Source organism: Elgaria multicarinata, chromosome 7 (genome assembly GCF_023053635.1).
Source record: "Elgaria multicarinata webbii isolate HBS135686 ecotype San Diego chromosome 7, rElgMul1.1.pri, whole genome shotgun sequence".
NCBI lineage: Eukaryota > Metazoa > Chordata > Lepidosauria > Squamata > Anguidae > Elgaria > Elgaria multicarinata.
This window is the reverse complement of record NC_086177.1, coordinates 3,529,993-3,542,640: the sequence shown is the minus strand read 5'-3', so window position 1 is coordinate 3,542,640 and position 12,648 is coordinate 3,529,993. Positions and strand designations below refer to the sequence as shown.

The following is a 12,648-nucleotide window of genomic DNA, read 5'->3' as shown; positions in this document are numbered from 1 at the left end:
TCCATGAGTTTGAAGTAGGGGGGAACTTGCTGCTTGCTATCTGCCACCTTTCTACGCACTTGTGCTTGTTATAGGGCTTTGCACTCCAGTGTCATGCAGCGTCTAGGTGTGTTGCACTAATTCAGTTCAATATTTGGGGACTGCAGCATCTTGGGCACAGTTCCATCCTCTTGGCAGTGACTTGTTTTAGGGATGGAATGGTGGCCTTAGGGCTGTTTCACATATTTCACAGCACCACGTCCCAGGATGCCACAAAATGTACACTGCCACATCCAGTATCAGCTTCCAGAAGAATGTACCTGCTTAATGTTTGCATTTGAAAACATCTGTTTATCATATTCACGCTTTACCTTTTTTAGGTTTATGCACACATAGGACTCTGCCTAAAGAGATCTTTTTGCTAGCTGGATCCAGGAGCCTCTTTTGCTTTTAGTAAATGCAAAGCCATTCTCCAGGATTCCCCCCACCCCCCGATGCACTCAGCTTGCCAGTACCTGGGACCCTTCTGGGCACAATGAAGACATACTTATTTCTTTCTGCAGTTGGTCGCTCTTCATCCCTGACTAGAATGGTTTATTAGAGACTGTGGCTTGGTACTGCTAGCCTTGTGTGATGTGCAGGACTTTAATATTTTCTATCCTATCACATGGAGACCTGCAGTCCATCTTGTGAGTTAATAAATACAAATACCTCATTGACACAGCCCCCTCGCTTCCCTAAAGGCACCTCTGTTTATCTCACCCAATTTAATGCAAAGAGCTGAAGCTCCTCAAGGGAAGGATGGATGATTAACTCACAGAGGTACACACATCGCAGAACACCTCCACCCAGCACTCCACCCCACCACAAAAGCATTTGAGAAATGTAGAAATATAACTTGCTGCAATTGACTATCTACATTAATAGCAATATGGTGCGTTTCATTCCCATTCCATGCCCTTTCTAATCTTCATATAGATGTTCCCTTGGGCAGCATCAGCCTTTCAGGCATGCCTCAGCTTTAAACAGTTGATGCATCCACAGGAAAATATTTCTAGAAGAAATAGATATCTCTATATAAAAATGTAATAAAACATACAAAAGTAACAACAACAAGAGACATTGAAGAGTTTATTCCCCAAACAGATCTTTCAATAAAGGTATTTCCCGTACCCCCTAATCATCCAGCATTTGTTTAAATTCATCTGTGAAAGATTTCTAGCACATTATTATTTTAGCCATCTTAAGAATTTGGTGTGCATGAAAGTGGAATAATAATATTGGCCAGGCCAGGCTGGGAGCCAGGAGGCAGCTGTGCCAAGGCATCTCAGCTGTAACCTGCAGCACCCCCTGCTATTTCCAACTCTGATCCTTTGCCCAGTGCTGCCAATATGCATCAGTGCTGACCAGCTACATCCCTGCTATTCCTGCCCTGGCCACCCACACAACTCTGCCTGAGTGCATCAGCGCTGACCTACAGTAACCCCTCCCTGGGACAAGCATGCAGTATTGCCTGAGCGCTGCATGGTGCTGTGCTCTGACGGGCAGAGCCTCTTGCTGCGTCAGCCCTGAGCCTCTTGGGTTGCAAGCTGCCACCTGTGCAATATGGAAACTCCCCTGTAGGATAGGATCATCCGAAAAGGCCGTGCTCTTCTTTGTTCATTATTTTACTGGGCAGTTCAGCTCAACATTGCCTTCATTCAGCATTATGCCATGCTCCAATTTTCTGTTATTTATATGGCGCACCTATTCGTCTGGCTCGAAGAAGAAGTATTTTCTTTTTCTCTTTGTGTAATCATACAGCAGCCCTGTAGTGTTGGGATTATTCTTTCCTTTTATTTTGAGGAGGAAAAAAACTGTGAATTTTAGATCACAGTCCTATTCATTGTTCAAGCATGTGGATGCAGGTGGTCATGGAGGATGTGGAGTACCTGAGCCCATTCTAGTCTGGGTTCAGGACAGAATCGCCCTTGATTGCCCTAATGGATTTCCTTTATCGAGAGCTGGGCGGAGGCAGCGCAAGCCTGATACTTCTCCTTGATCTCAGCAGCTTTTGCTATCATCAACCGTCCTGGCCCATCTCCATGAGTTTGAAGTAGGGGGGAACTGCATTGCAGTAGTTCTGCTTCTACCTGTGTGGTCTGTTCCAGAGAGTGGCATTGGGAGATAGAGTCTCATCCCCTTGGCAAAACTCCTGTCACCAAAGTTTTTAAATACCTACATCAGGCATGGAAAAATGTGCCCTTCCCCCCACAAGCAGCTCCCAGACCCCCTTCGTCTTCCACCACTGAAAGGGACGAGGGGGTCTAGAAACAGGCTCTATAGACCCTGACATGAAATCTCATTCTTAGAGTATCTCTGGAGCATCCTAGAAAGCTGTGTTTTAATGTTCCTGGATGCTCTAGGAAAGAGGTTTCTATGGCAGGAAGCATTCCTAGACCATTTCCCCCTTTTTGCGATTCGGATGGGGTGGTGGGAGAAGTAGGGGAGGGGGCTTCATCACCTTGATGTTGTGACATGGAGCAATTGTTGTTGCTGCTGGAGTGAGTGTGAGTGGTGTGTGTATGCGTAAGCTGTATGTGGATAATTTGAGTGTGTGCGTGCATGTGTGTGTTAGTGATTGAGTAATAGAGAAGTCTACAGTAGGTGCACAACTCCTCCAGTAGACACCCAATGTAGCCCTTGGGACAGAAAAGGATGTGCACCCCTATCTATATGATGCCATTGGGTGTGGTCTTTAGGGGGTTTAGAGCATGGTGTCATCGGTATGTGGATGACAATGGAAGCCTAAGTGGCCTTGGTGGCAAAGAGTGCCTATTACCAGCTTCAGCTGGTGCAGGGGAAGAAGGCCTTCCCGATTGTGGTGCCCCACACATAGAACGATCTCCCCTTTGAGATCAGGCAAACTCCTTCTGTGGAGTGTTTCTGCCAATAACTAAAAACATGTTTCCCCTGACAGTTCACATTATCAGTTACCCTTAGTTATTTTAATGCATTATTTTTACAATGTTATTAATTGGTTTTATTATATTTCATCATTATTTTTCTTTGTAAACCATTTTGGTGTGTGTCTTTTAAAAATGAAAAGTAATATATCAATTTCCTGAAATAAATAAATAAAGGTACCAAGGAAGGAAGGATACAGTGTGTGTGTGTGTGTATGTGTGTGTGTGTGAGAGAGAGAGAGAGAGACATTCTTCCCCTTTCATTTTGCGGTGTCTGAGAGGAATTTCCACCTTCTGATGAAGGATCTCTGAATAGTTAAAAGAATGTCTGGCCTTCATTTCACAGAGCTCATACAGTCCTCTCCCTTTCCATTCCAATTAAAGTGCTCTTGTCTGTTTAAAGGAGGATGGAAGTTCTCACTGGCAGGATTTTTGGAATGCAGAGATGCAGAGTTCCTTTTTATTTCCCCCCTCCAAAGACAGTTGTGGATAGGTCTGTGTTTACATGCAGCATTTCACTGCCCCATCTTGGAGGACACACTTTCCTCCTGCAGCAACAACTACTTCCTTCTGTTTGGGTGGCTAGACCCTTCCCCTTTCCCTCTGAGCGCTAGGCTCTTGAAGGGGAAGGGGGAAATTCCTTCCCCACTACAGTTGGGTGCTAATATATATATATATATATATATATATATATATATATATATATCTCCCTCTACAAGGCTTAAGGAGTCGGTCTTCCTTGAGCTACAAGGATGCAATGGACAAAATTGAATTGGTACAGTCAAGGTGGAAATACTTTAAGGCTATATTCATCAACTATATTTTCATATATAACACATGCACAATGTTCTGTGTTTTGATTTGCAGTAATGTAGTTTTAAAGGTGTTGAACAAATTTAATTTCAAGCTAAAAACACAGAGGTCAGAGAAAAAATGGTCATGTTGAGAGAAAAAGGATATTACTCTTGTCTATAATTTTTCAGTGGGACGCCTGAGATTTCAAGGGCAGTTTGGTTTGGCCGAAGTAGTCATTTCATTTTGGCATATTACATGACATATGGTTATTGGCAGGCATAGATCATAAACCACAAAAATCCTAAATATGGAGAGCTTCAAGAAAAGAACATCTTCAGTTGCTCAGAGGTCATATTAAATTTGAAACAACGCTTTATACTGGGACATTTACAAACAGCTTTTGTGCTTCCCCCTTCTCCTCCCACAACTTGCTCCCCCCACCTCTAAAATGCTTGTTTAAGTTGGTGGTTGAACTTTGACTGCTAGATCACCTGACTCAGACTGCTGCTATAAGAGCTTGTGGATGGGGGCACAGTCCACAGCTGGGACTTCAGTCAGAGCTGGTTAGTTCTGTAGCAAAGCATTTGGAGTGAGCAAACAAGGGAGTTTTGCATGGGAGTTTAGTGGGAGAGGTTGTGGGGGAATGTATGGAAATGGCTGACTCATCTGGGATGCCTGGCACCACAGAAATGGAGGGAGTTGTTCCAGTGACCTGCAGCGTGTGTGCCATGTTTGTCTTCCTGCCTGAGGACGATAGAACCACATCTGCAGCAAGTGCAAGCTAGTAGCCCTCCTGGAAGAGAAGGTGATGAGGCTTGAAGCCTACCTCTGTACACTTCAGCTAACCAGAGAGAGTCAAAGGTTTGTAATGAGAGGCAGGAGAGCCCTCCCAAAAGAGCAACAGAAGGGAGAACTTTCCAAGGAAGAAGAAGACAACAAAGGGCAAGAGTTAGAGGAGTGGAAGAACATGATGCATAGGATCAGGAGAATCAGAAGACAACGGATACCAGGTTCTTTCCATGAAGGATGACTCTATGCTGCTCTATGGGAGACCACCCTACACTCCACAGAACTTTGAGGATGGCGCTCAGGACCATGTGGAAATGAGGAATTTAACCACCAAATCAAGGAGGAGGAAATGTTTTCCCATGGAGGGTGACCCTGGGCTGCCTGTAGATGGGACACCACCCTGCACTCCACAGAAGAAAATGGTACTCAGGCCCACATGGATGGAAGAAATTTAACCACAATCCCGAGGAGTAACAGATGACTGATAGTGATTGGAAACTCCCCACTGAGATGGACAGAGACAGCTGTGTACACATCAGGCATGTATTTTTGTGAAGTGTGTTGTCTTTCTAAAGCATGTATTTGACATGTGATGGAGAGGCTGCTGATAGTCATCATACCAATTGACATCTATCCTCTCCTGATGATCCATGTGAGAATAAATGATACAGCCAAAAGAAATGTTGACTGGAGCTCCAAAGACTACAAGGTTCTGGGTAGGGTAGTGAAGGAACTGGGGGCACAAGCAGTTTTTCCATCAGTTCTTCCTGTTGAAGGTCAGGGCACTGGTAGAGAAATAAGGATACTAAAAGTGTATAGCTGGATGCATAGATGGTGTAGTTGGGAAAGGTTTGGTTTCATGGGCCATGGCCAGCAATGCCAATAGGAAGGACTCCTAGCAGACAATGGGGTGCACCTCACAGGGACTGGGAAGAATGTTTTTTGGCACGAACCTTGTAAACCTTATCGTTAAAGGGCTTTAAATTGGGGAGGGTGGCAAAAGTCAAAAGCGGAGCTGGGTATTACAGAGAAGAACACAAAAGAGGAGACAAGACAGTAGATGTGGATCCAAGGAATTTGTTGGTAAATGCAAGCAGGGAAACCAGGAAGATGCAACACTTATTATTATTATTATTATTATTATTATTATTATTATTATTATTACCCTATTTCTTTAATTCTAAGCCACACTTTTCCCCCCATATAAACTTCTCTAAAAATGGGGTGCATCTTAGAATCATGGGTGTGTCTTAGGTTTTTTTTTCCTGTTGGTGGTACTGAAATTAATGTGCATCTTACAATCAAAGAAATATGGTATTATTATTATTTGTATCCTGCCTTTTGCTTAATACTGGGCTTTATGGCCTCCAATGTCACAAATGGAGCAAGATCGATTTGAAATCCTAATTCAAGATGGTTAATATGATCTGATAAGTATCACTGAGACTTGCTGGGATGAGACCCATGTGTGTAATATAGTCATTGAAGGTTATACCTTGTTCAAAGAGACTGAACAGGAAGAGGGGGAGTAGCATTATATGAATAGAATGTACATACCTGTGTGGAAATTTAAGTTCCTGAGAATGGAAGCCCTGTCAAAGGTGTTTGGGTAAAGTTAAAGGGAGGGAGAAACAAGAGTGATATTGTTGTGGCAGCTTGCTACAGACTGCCCAGCCATCCGGAAGACGTGGATGGCACTTTCTTGGAACAGATAACAAAACTTTCATAGAGTAATAATGGGGGATTTCTACTATCCTTACATTTGCTGGAACTCTAACTCTGCAAGGAATGGAACATCCAATTGGTTTTTGACATTTTGCTGACAACTTCATCTCTCAGAAGGTGGAAGAAGGAACAAGGAGAGCTGCTGTCCTGGGTGTAATCAAGACCAATGGAAGAAATAGTAGATGAAGTGAAAGTGGCAGGAACTGTAGGGGGAAATGACCATATCTTGGAATTCATGATAGCGAAGGCTATGCAAGTGGAGGGTACTCTAGTTGGATGCTACCTTGGACCTTTAGGAAAGCCAATTTCAGAAAGCTCAAGGAAATGTTCGTGGGATCCCATGGCTAGAAATCCTGAAGGAAAAAAGTATTCAAGACGGATGGCAGAACCTGAAAACTGAAATACTAAAGGCAAAACCACAAACTATTCTCATGCAAAGGAAAAATGGAGGACATTTAAAGAAGCCTGTGCGGGGAGCAGAGACTCAAAAGAATCATGTAGAAGACATAGAAAGATGAGACATGTTACCAAGGAAGAGAATAATAGATTTGCCTGAATCTACAAGGATGGTGTTAGGAAGGGGAAGGTCCGGTTTGAGCTGAGTCTGACAGGGATGCTGAAAACAACAGAAAGGGCTTCTTTTGGTATGTTAGGAGAAAGCACATCAAGGCAAGGGTACGTCTGCTGTTTAGGGGAGATGGTGAATCATTAACAGGTATCTGAGACAAGGTGGAACTACTTATCTTCTATTTTGCCTCAGTCTTCTCCCACAAAGGGGCTTGTCCCAGGTTGAACCCAAATTTAACGAAGGATATATGGAGGGATTTGCGGCCCAGAATAAGTAAGGACATGGTTGGAGAGCACTCAGCTTCTTTAAATGAGCTCAAGTTACAAGGGCCAGATGACTTGCGTACATCTCTGGGTTATGAAGGAACTTGCGGACATTATTTCAGAGCTGCTGAGACTGTTAGGGCAGGGGGCAGGGTGGCCCACCACAGGCAGTGCCAACTATTTCTGGTTTTGTTCCAAGCCCCCTTCCTTGCAATGATACTAAGCACACTTACGCAACTGTACAATTACTTAACACCTACCTGAATGTAAGATTAGTCTCTTACCTTGGTTCAGTAGGCTTGGTTGTGTCGTACTTGATTCTCTGCTGGGAAAAGAGGTGTAGCCTCTATCATTCCTTCTAGCCACCTTACCTTCCTGCTAGGCCCTCATTTCAATTGTAAAAAGGGAAGGCTTAAGCATGGAGAGGCATCAGGGTGTGTGTGTTTAGATCACACAGCTGGATTCCCATGAGGAAGGGAGAAGCAGCAAGGGATTTGTTTTATTTTTTGGTGACATTCAGGGGTGTGGACAGAGGGAAAGCTGCTTGGAAGACCATGCAATTTAGTTTAAATTCTCCCCTCATAGTAATGGGCCTACAGCAGCCTAGTACCTTGCTCTCCTGGGCCCATTCCTTCCCTCATCTGCCCACACTTAGCTTGGGCCCTGCCAGAGGCCATCAGGCTGTTGTGATTCAGGGCTTTTCCCCCATAATAAATAATCCTGGTTGCGCTTTTTATACTGTATTTCGTAATTGTGTTTTTAACCTGTTGGATGTTTTTTGTGGTTTTAATTTTTGTGAACCGCCCAGAGAGCTTCGGCTATTGGGTGGTATAAAAATGTAATAAATAATAATAATAAATAAAAAATAATCCATAGCAGATCTGAGAAGAAGATCAGCACTGGCAAGGGGGGGGTGTCATGAGTTCACATCCCAAAGGCTTGAGAGCAGGTCACCAGCATGCCCAGAATACTCTGGAGGCATCTAATATTATTTTTTATTTTGCTTTACTCTTGTGTGGGATGGTTAGCTTGACATCTGTTCCAGGTAAATTGGTTGAAAGCATGATTAAGGACAAAATTAGTAAGCATATAGAAGGGCAGGTCCTGCTGAAGAAGAATCAACATGGCTTCCCCAAAGCCAAGTCCTGTATCACTAATCTTCTAGAATTCTTTGAGAGTGTCAACAAACATGTAGACAGGAGTGATCTGGTGGATATTGTTTACTTGGACTTCCAAAAGGCTTTTGATAAAGTCCGCCACCAAAGACTCCTGAACTAACTTAGCAGTCATGAAATAAGAGGAGAGATCCTCTTATGGATCAGTAACTGGTTAGAGAACAGAAAACAGAGAGTAGGAATAAATGGCAAATTCTCCCGATGGAGGGAAGTAAATAGTGGGGTCCCACAGAGATCAGTATTGGGACCAATTCTTTTCAACTTATTCATAAATGATCTGGAATTAGGAGTGAGCAGTGAAGTGGCCAAGTTTGCTGATGACACCAAATTATTTAATGTTGTTAAAACACAAAGGGATTGTGAAGAGCTCCAAAGGGATCTCTCCAAGCTGGGAGAGTGGGCGTCCAAATGGCAGATGCGGTTCAATGTAACCCAAGTGTAAGGTGATGCAAGTTGGGGCAAGAAAAACCCAACTTCAAGTATAACCTAATGGGATCTGAGCTGGTAGTGACCCAACAAGAAAGAGATCTTGGGGTTGTGGTGGACAGGTCGATGAAAATGCCCACCCAGTGTGCGGCCGCTGTAAAGAAGGCAAACTCCATGTTAGGCATTATAAGAAAAGGAATTGAGAATAAAACTGCCAGTATCATCCTGCCTTTATACAAATCTATGGTGTGACTGCACTTAGAATACTGTGTACAGTTCTGGTCACCACACCTAAAAAAGGATATTATAGAGCTGGAAAAAGTGCAGAAAAGGGCAACTAAAATGATAAGGAGCTGGAGCATCTCCCCTATGAGGGAAGGTTGCATCAACTGGGATTGTTTAGCTTGGAAAAAAGGAGACTAAGGGGAGACATGGTAGAGGTGTACAAAATTATGCATGGTGTGGAGAATGTGGATAGGGAGACATTTTTCTCCCGCTCTCAAAATACTAGAACCCAAGGTCATCCCATGAAGCTGATTGGTGGGAGATAGGGGACAAATAAAAGAACATACAAACATACGAACATCAGAAGTGCCTTGAGGCTGGATCAGGCCAAGGGTCCAACTAGTCCAGCACTCTGTTCACACAGTGGCCAACCAGCCATTGGCCAGGCATGAACAAGCAGGACATGGTGCAACAGCACCCTCCCACCCATGTTCCCCAGCAACTGGTGCACACAGGCTTATTGCCTCGAATACTGGAGATAGCACACTGCCATCAGGGCTAGTAGCCATTGATAGCCATCACCTCCAGGAATTTATCCAACCCCTCTTTAAAGCCATCCAAATTGGTGGCCATCACTACATCTTGTGGTAGTGAGTTCCATAATTTAACTATGTGCTGTGTGAAGAAGTCCTTCCTTTTATTTGTCCTGGATGTCCCACCAATCAGCTTCATGGGCTGTCCCCTGGTTCTAGCATTTTGAGAGAGGGAGGAAAATGTCTCTCCGTCCACATTCTCCACACCATGCATAATTTTGTTCACCTCAATCATGTCTCCCCTCAGCCTCCTTTTTTCTAAGCTAAACAATCCCAGTTGATGCAACCTTCCCTCATAGGGGAGATGATCCAGCCCTTTAATCATTTTAGTTGCCCTTTTCTGCACTTTTTCCAGCTCCATAATATCCTTTTGTTGGTGTGGTGACCAGAACTGTACACAGTATTCTAAGTGCAGTCACACCATATATTTGTATAAAGGCAGGATGATACTGGCCGTACTTCTTCACACAGCACATAGTTAAATTATGGAACTCACTACCACAAGATGTAGTGATGGACACCAATTTGGATGGCTTTAAAAGAGGGTTGGATAAATTCCTGGAGGTGAAGGCTATCAAGGGCTACTAGCCCTGATAGTTGTGTGCTATCACCAGTATCCAAGGCAGTAAGCCTGTGTGCACCAGTTGCTGGGGAACATGGGTGGGAGGGTGCTGTTGCACTATGTCCTGCTTGTTGGTCTCTGGCTGATGGCTGGTTGGCCACTGTGTGAACAGAGTGCTGGACTAGTTGGACCCTTGGTCTGATCCAGCATCAGGGCACTTCATGCTTTTGCAGCAGGCAAAGATCTCTTCCAAGCAGAAAGAAACTCCTTTTGCAGGAAGTAAAAGCAAAGCAGTAGCAGCCCATCTACTGAGCCCAGGCATCAGCACATGAGTTCATTGGCCAGTTCAAAGGCCCCTGTCTCCCATCTAAGTCCCTGATTGGTCAATGGATTCTATAAGATTCCTTTACCCATGCCTGTCAATCTTTCCTTCCCTCCCCATGTCACTCTTCCTCCCATTGCTTCTTGGTTGCTGAAGATGGCATCTGCCAAGGAAGATCCTTCTGTACCTTTAAAAGAGAGGAAAAGAGCTGTGTACATTGTGTCTGGTAGGGAGGGACTTGTTGCCTGTTGGGTTCCATAAAGGCAAGACTCAGAGCTTCATCACACCAGCGTTATACTGTGCAATCACTGTGAATTGCGTGCAAAGGACTCTGAAGTTTCCCATCTTATAATCTGCTTTTGTTGTGAAGTACTCCCATGCATCCTGCTTGAGTTGCGCTTCTTAAGCAGAAGAAGTGCAATAGTTTGCTACTAGTTTTCGAGCATATCATTTGTTGTTTTCTGAGCAGCCACTGGGGCGCAGGAGCAGGATTTGAAGAAAAATTAAACAAATGCATACATCTGCGTAAGCGTTAAAGATAAAGACATCAAAATTGGCACAGCAATAGATAATAAGGAGAGCTTTAAGCACACCAAATTTGAATCGGATTGGGTCGTCCATTGATTTTTAATTATTTTTTTACATTTCCCCCCTTAAACCCATTTCCTGGTATGCAAAGGATCTATCCTTTGCAACAACAACAACAATGGCTGTAGGGGATAATTCGAGGGAAACAGGTATGTGGGATGAAGCGCTGAGACTAAGGATGAGACTGGTCACCAGTGCCACCCCCTGGAGTTGTGGTAAATGAGGAGGCAATAGGCAGGTGGGGGCTGGCTGCAGCAGTGACCCATTTGCTCCGATGGCCCTGCCTCCCCTGCTTCTGTCTACCCTCCCTTTACCTCCTTCACTGAAGAATGCATGTCTGGACTGATCAAAATTACCTAACTCTGTAATTTTTCCTTCCCTTCCTTGGGCTATTTGGTTCCCCTTTAGGCCCTGAGCCAATTCTAGTCTTGCACAACTAGCTGGATTGTCCAGCAGCAGGGCCCAGATGATGTGAATTTGCCCCCTTGCTTGATCCAGACAGAAGACTCCACGATCCACCTGCTTAGTCATTGCTACTGCCTCCCTGCGCTTCACACAGCAACATGCCCTTCCTGTGTCCCACTCAAGCAGTTATAGCCCAGCAGGACTGGAGCTACACTCTGGGTCCCAACAGAAGGTTGTGGGAATCTCCCATTTGTGGGGAAACAGTAGAAGCAGCACACTGGAGCCAATAGCTGGGGGACAGCTGTGCAAATGAAACGGCACAAGGTCAGAAGCCAATTTCATTGCAGGTTTTTGAGAGCATCGTGAGCTTCTCCAGCAAAAAGGAGAAAACAAAATGGAGCTACTGTACATTTCAGACTCCAGTCCTTTGTGTAGAATAATTGTAGGCATGATCAAACAAGTGTAACCTCTGTTCTTGGCAACCAGTTTAGCTATTCACGGATGGCTGTTAGGGTGAGTTGGCATACTGTTTTACTGTTTTCAGACAGTTTTTTTTTAATTGCCTTGCAAATGTTTCCTGGGCTAGAGAAAGAAGGAAATAAATTGTTTTTATTTTTAATTTTGTCTCTAGGATGTGGGTGGCATGTATGAATGTTTGTGTTTTTGTGTGTGTGTGAAACTACTAAAACTTCATTGATGAATCACGCATTACATCTTTTGACTTGGATCGTAGCTAAGTTAAATCTTGTGAGATTTTTTTTCACCACCAGCCGAATGCCTCAATACATTATAGTGATATTCGACTGCCCCCACAGCTAAATGCCCCCTTCCATTCCCCTGGTATTAACTCTTTTCAGTTCTCAGCCCCATGAGGTTTTGCTCATGGCCCTTACAATGGAATCCCACCCAGCTTGTTGCACTGTTTGGGAACCTGCCCAGTTTCCTGTTGTGAAGGCAACTCGGGGTGTGCGTGCGGTTCCTTCACTTCTTGAAGTGCATCAGTGCTCCCCTCCCTCCTCCCTCCTGTTCATGTCTCCCCCCACCCCACCCCACCCGTGATTTTCTTCTAAGGCGGATGAAGAACGAGTCCGGGATGAGGGCCCACCTGCCATCGGGCATAGCGAGGCTTGGATTCAGGCAGTTGATTGGGGATGTCATGGTGGTAAATTGTTTTCTGTTTGTAATTGTTGCGTTTTAACTGCCAGACTGGGGAAGCGCTGTTTGTATGCATTTTCCGCTTCATGCATCAAATTCACTTGACCGGCCTTAGGGACTCTGCGCCTTAACG

At 44.4% G+C, this 12,648-nt stretch overlaps 1 protein-coding gene across 1 annotated transcript in view; it reads right to left on the bottom strand.

Moving 5' to 3' along the window:
* Positions 1 to 12,648, bottom strand: part of LOC134401301 (histidine--tRNA ligase, cytoplasmic-like) — a 380,518-nt gene that overhangs the window by 77,452 nt on the left and 290,418 nt on the right. The gene's annotated exons all lie outside the window — the stretch shown is intronic.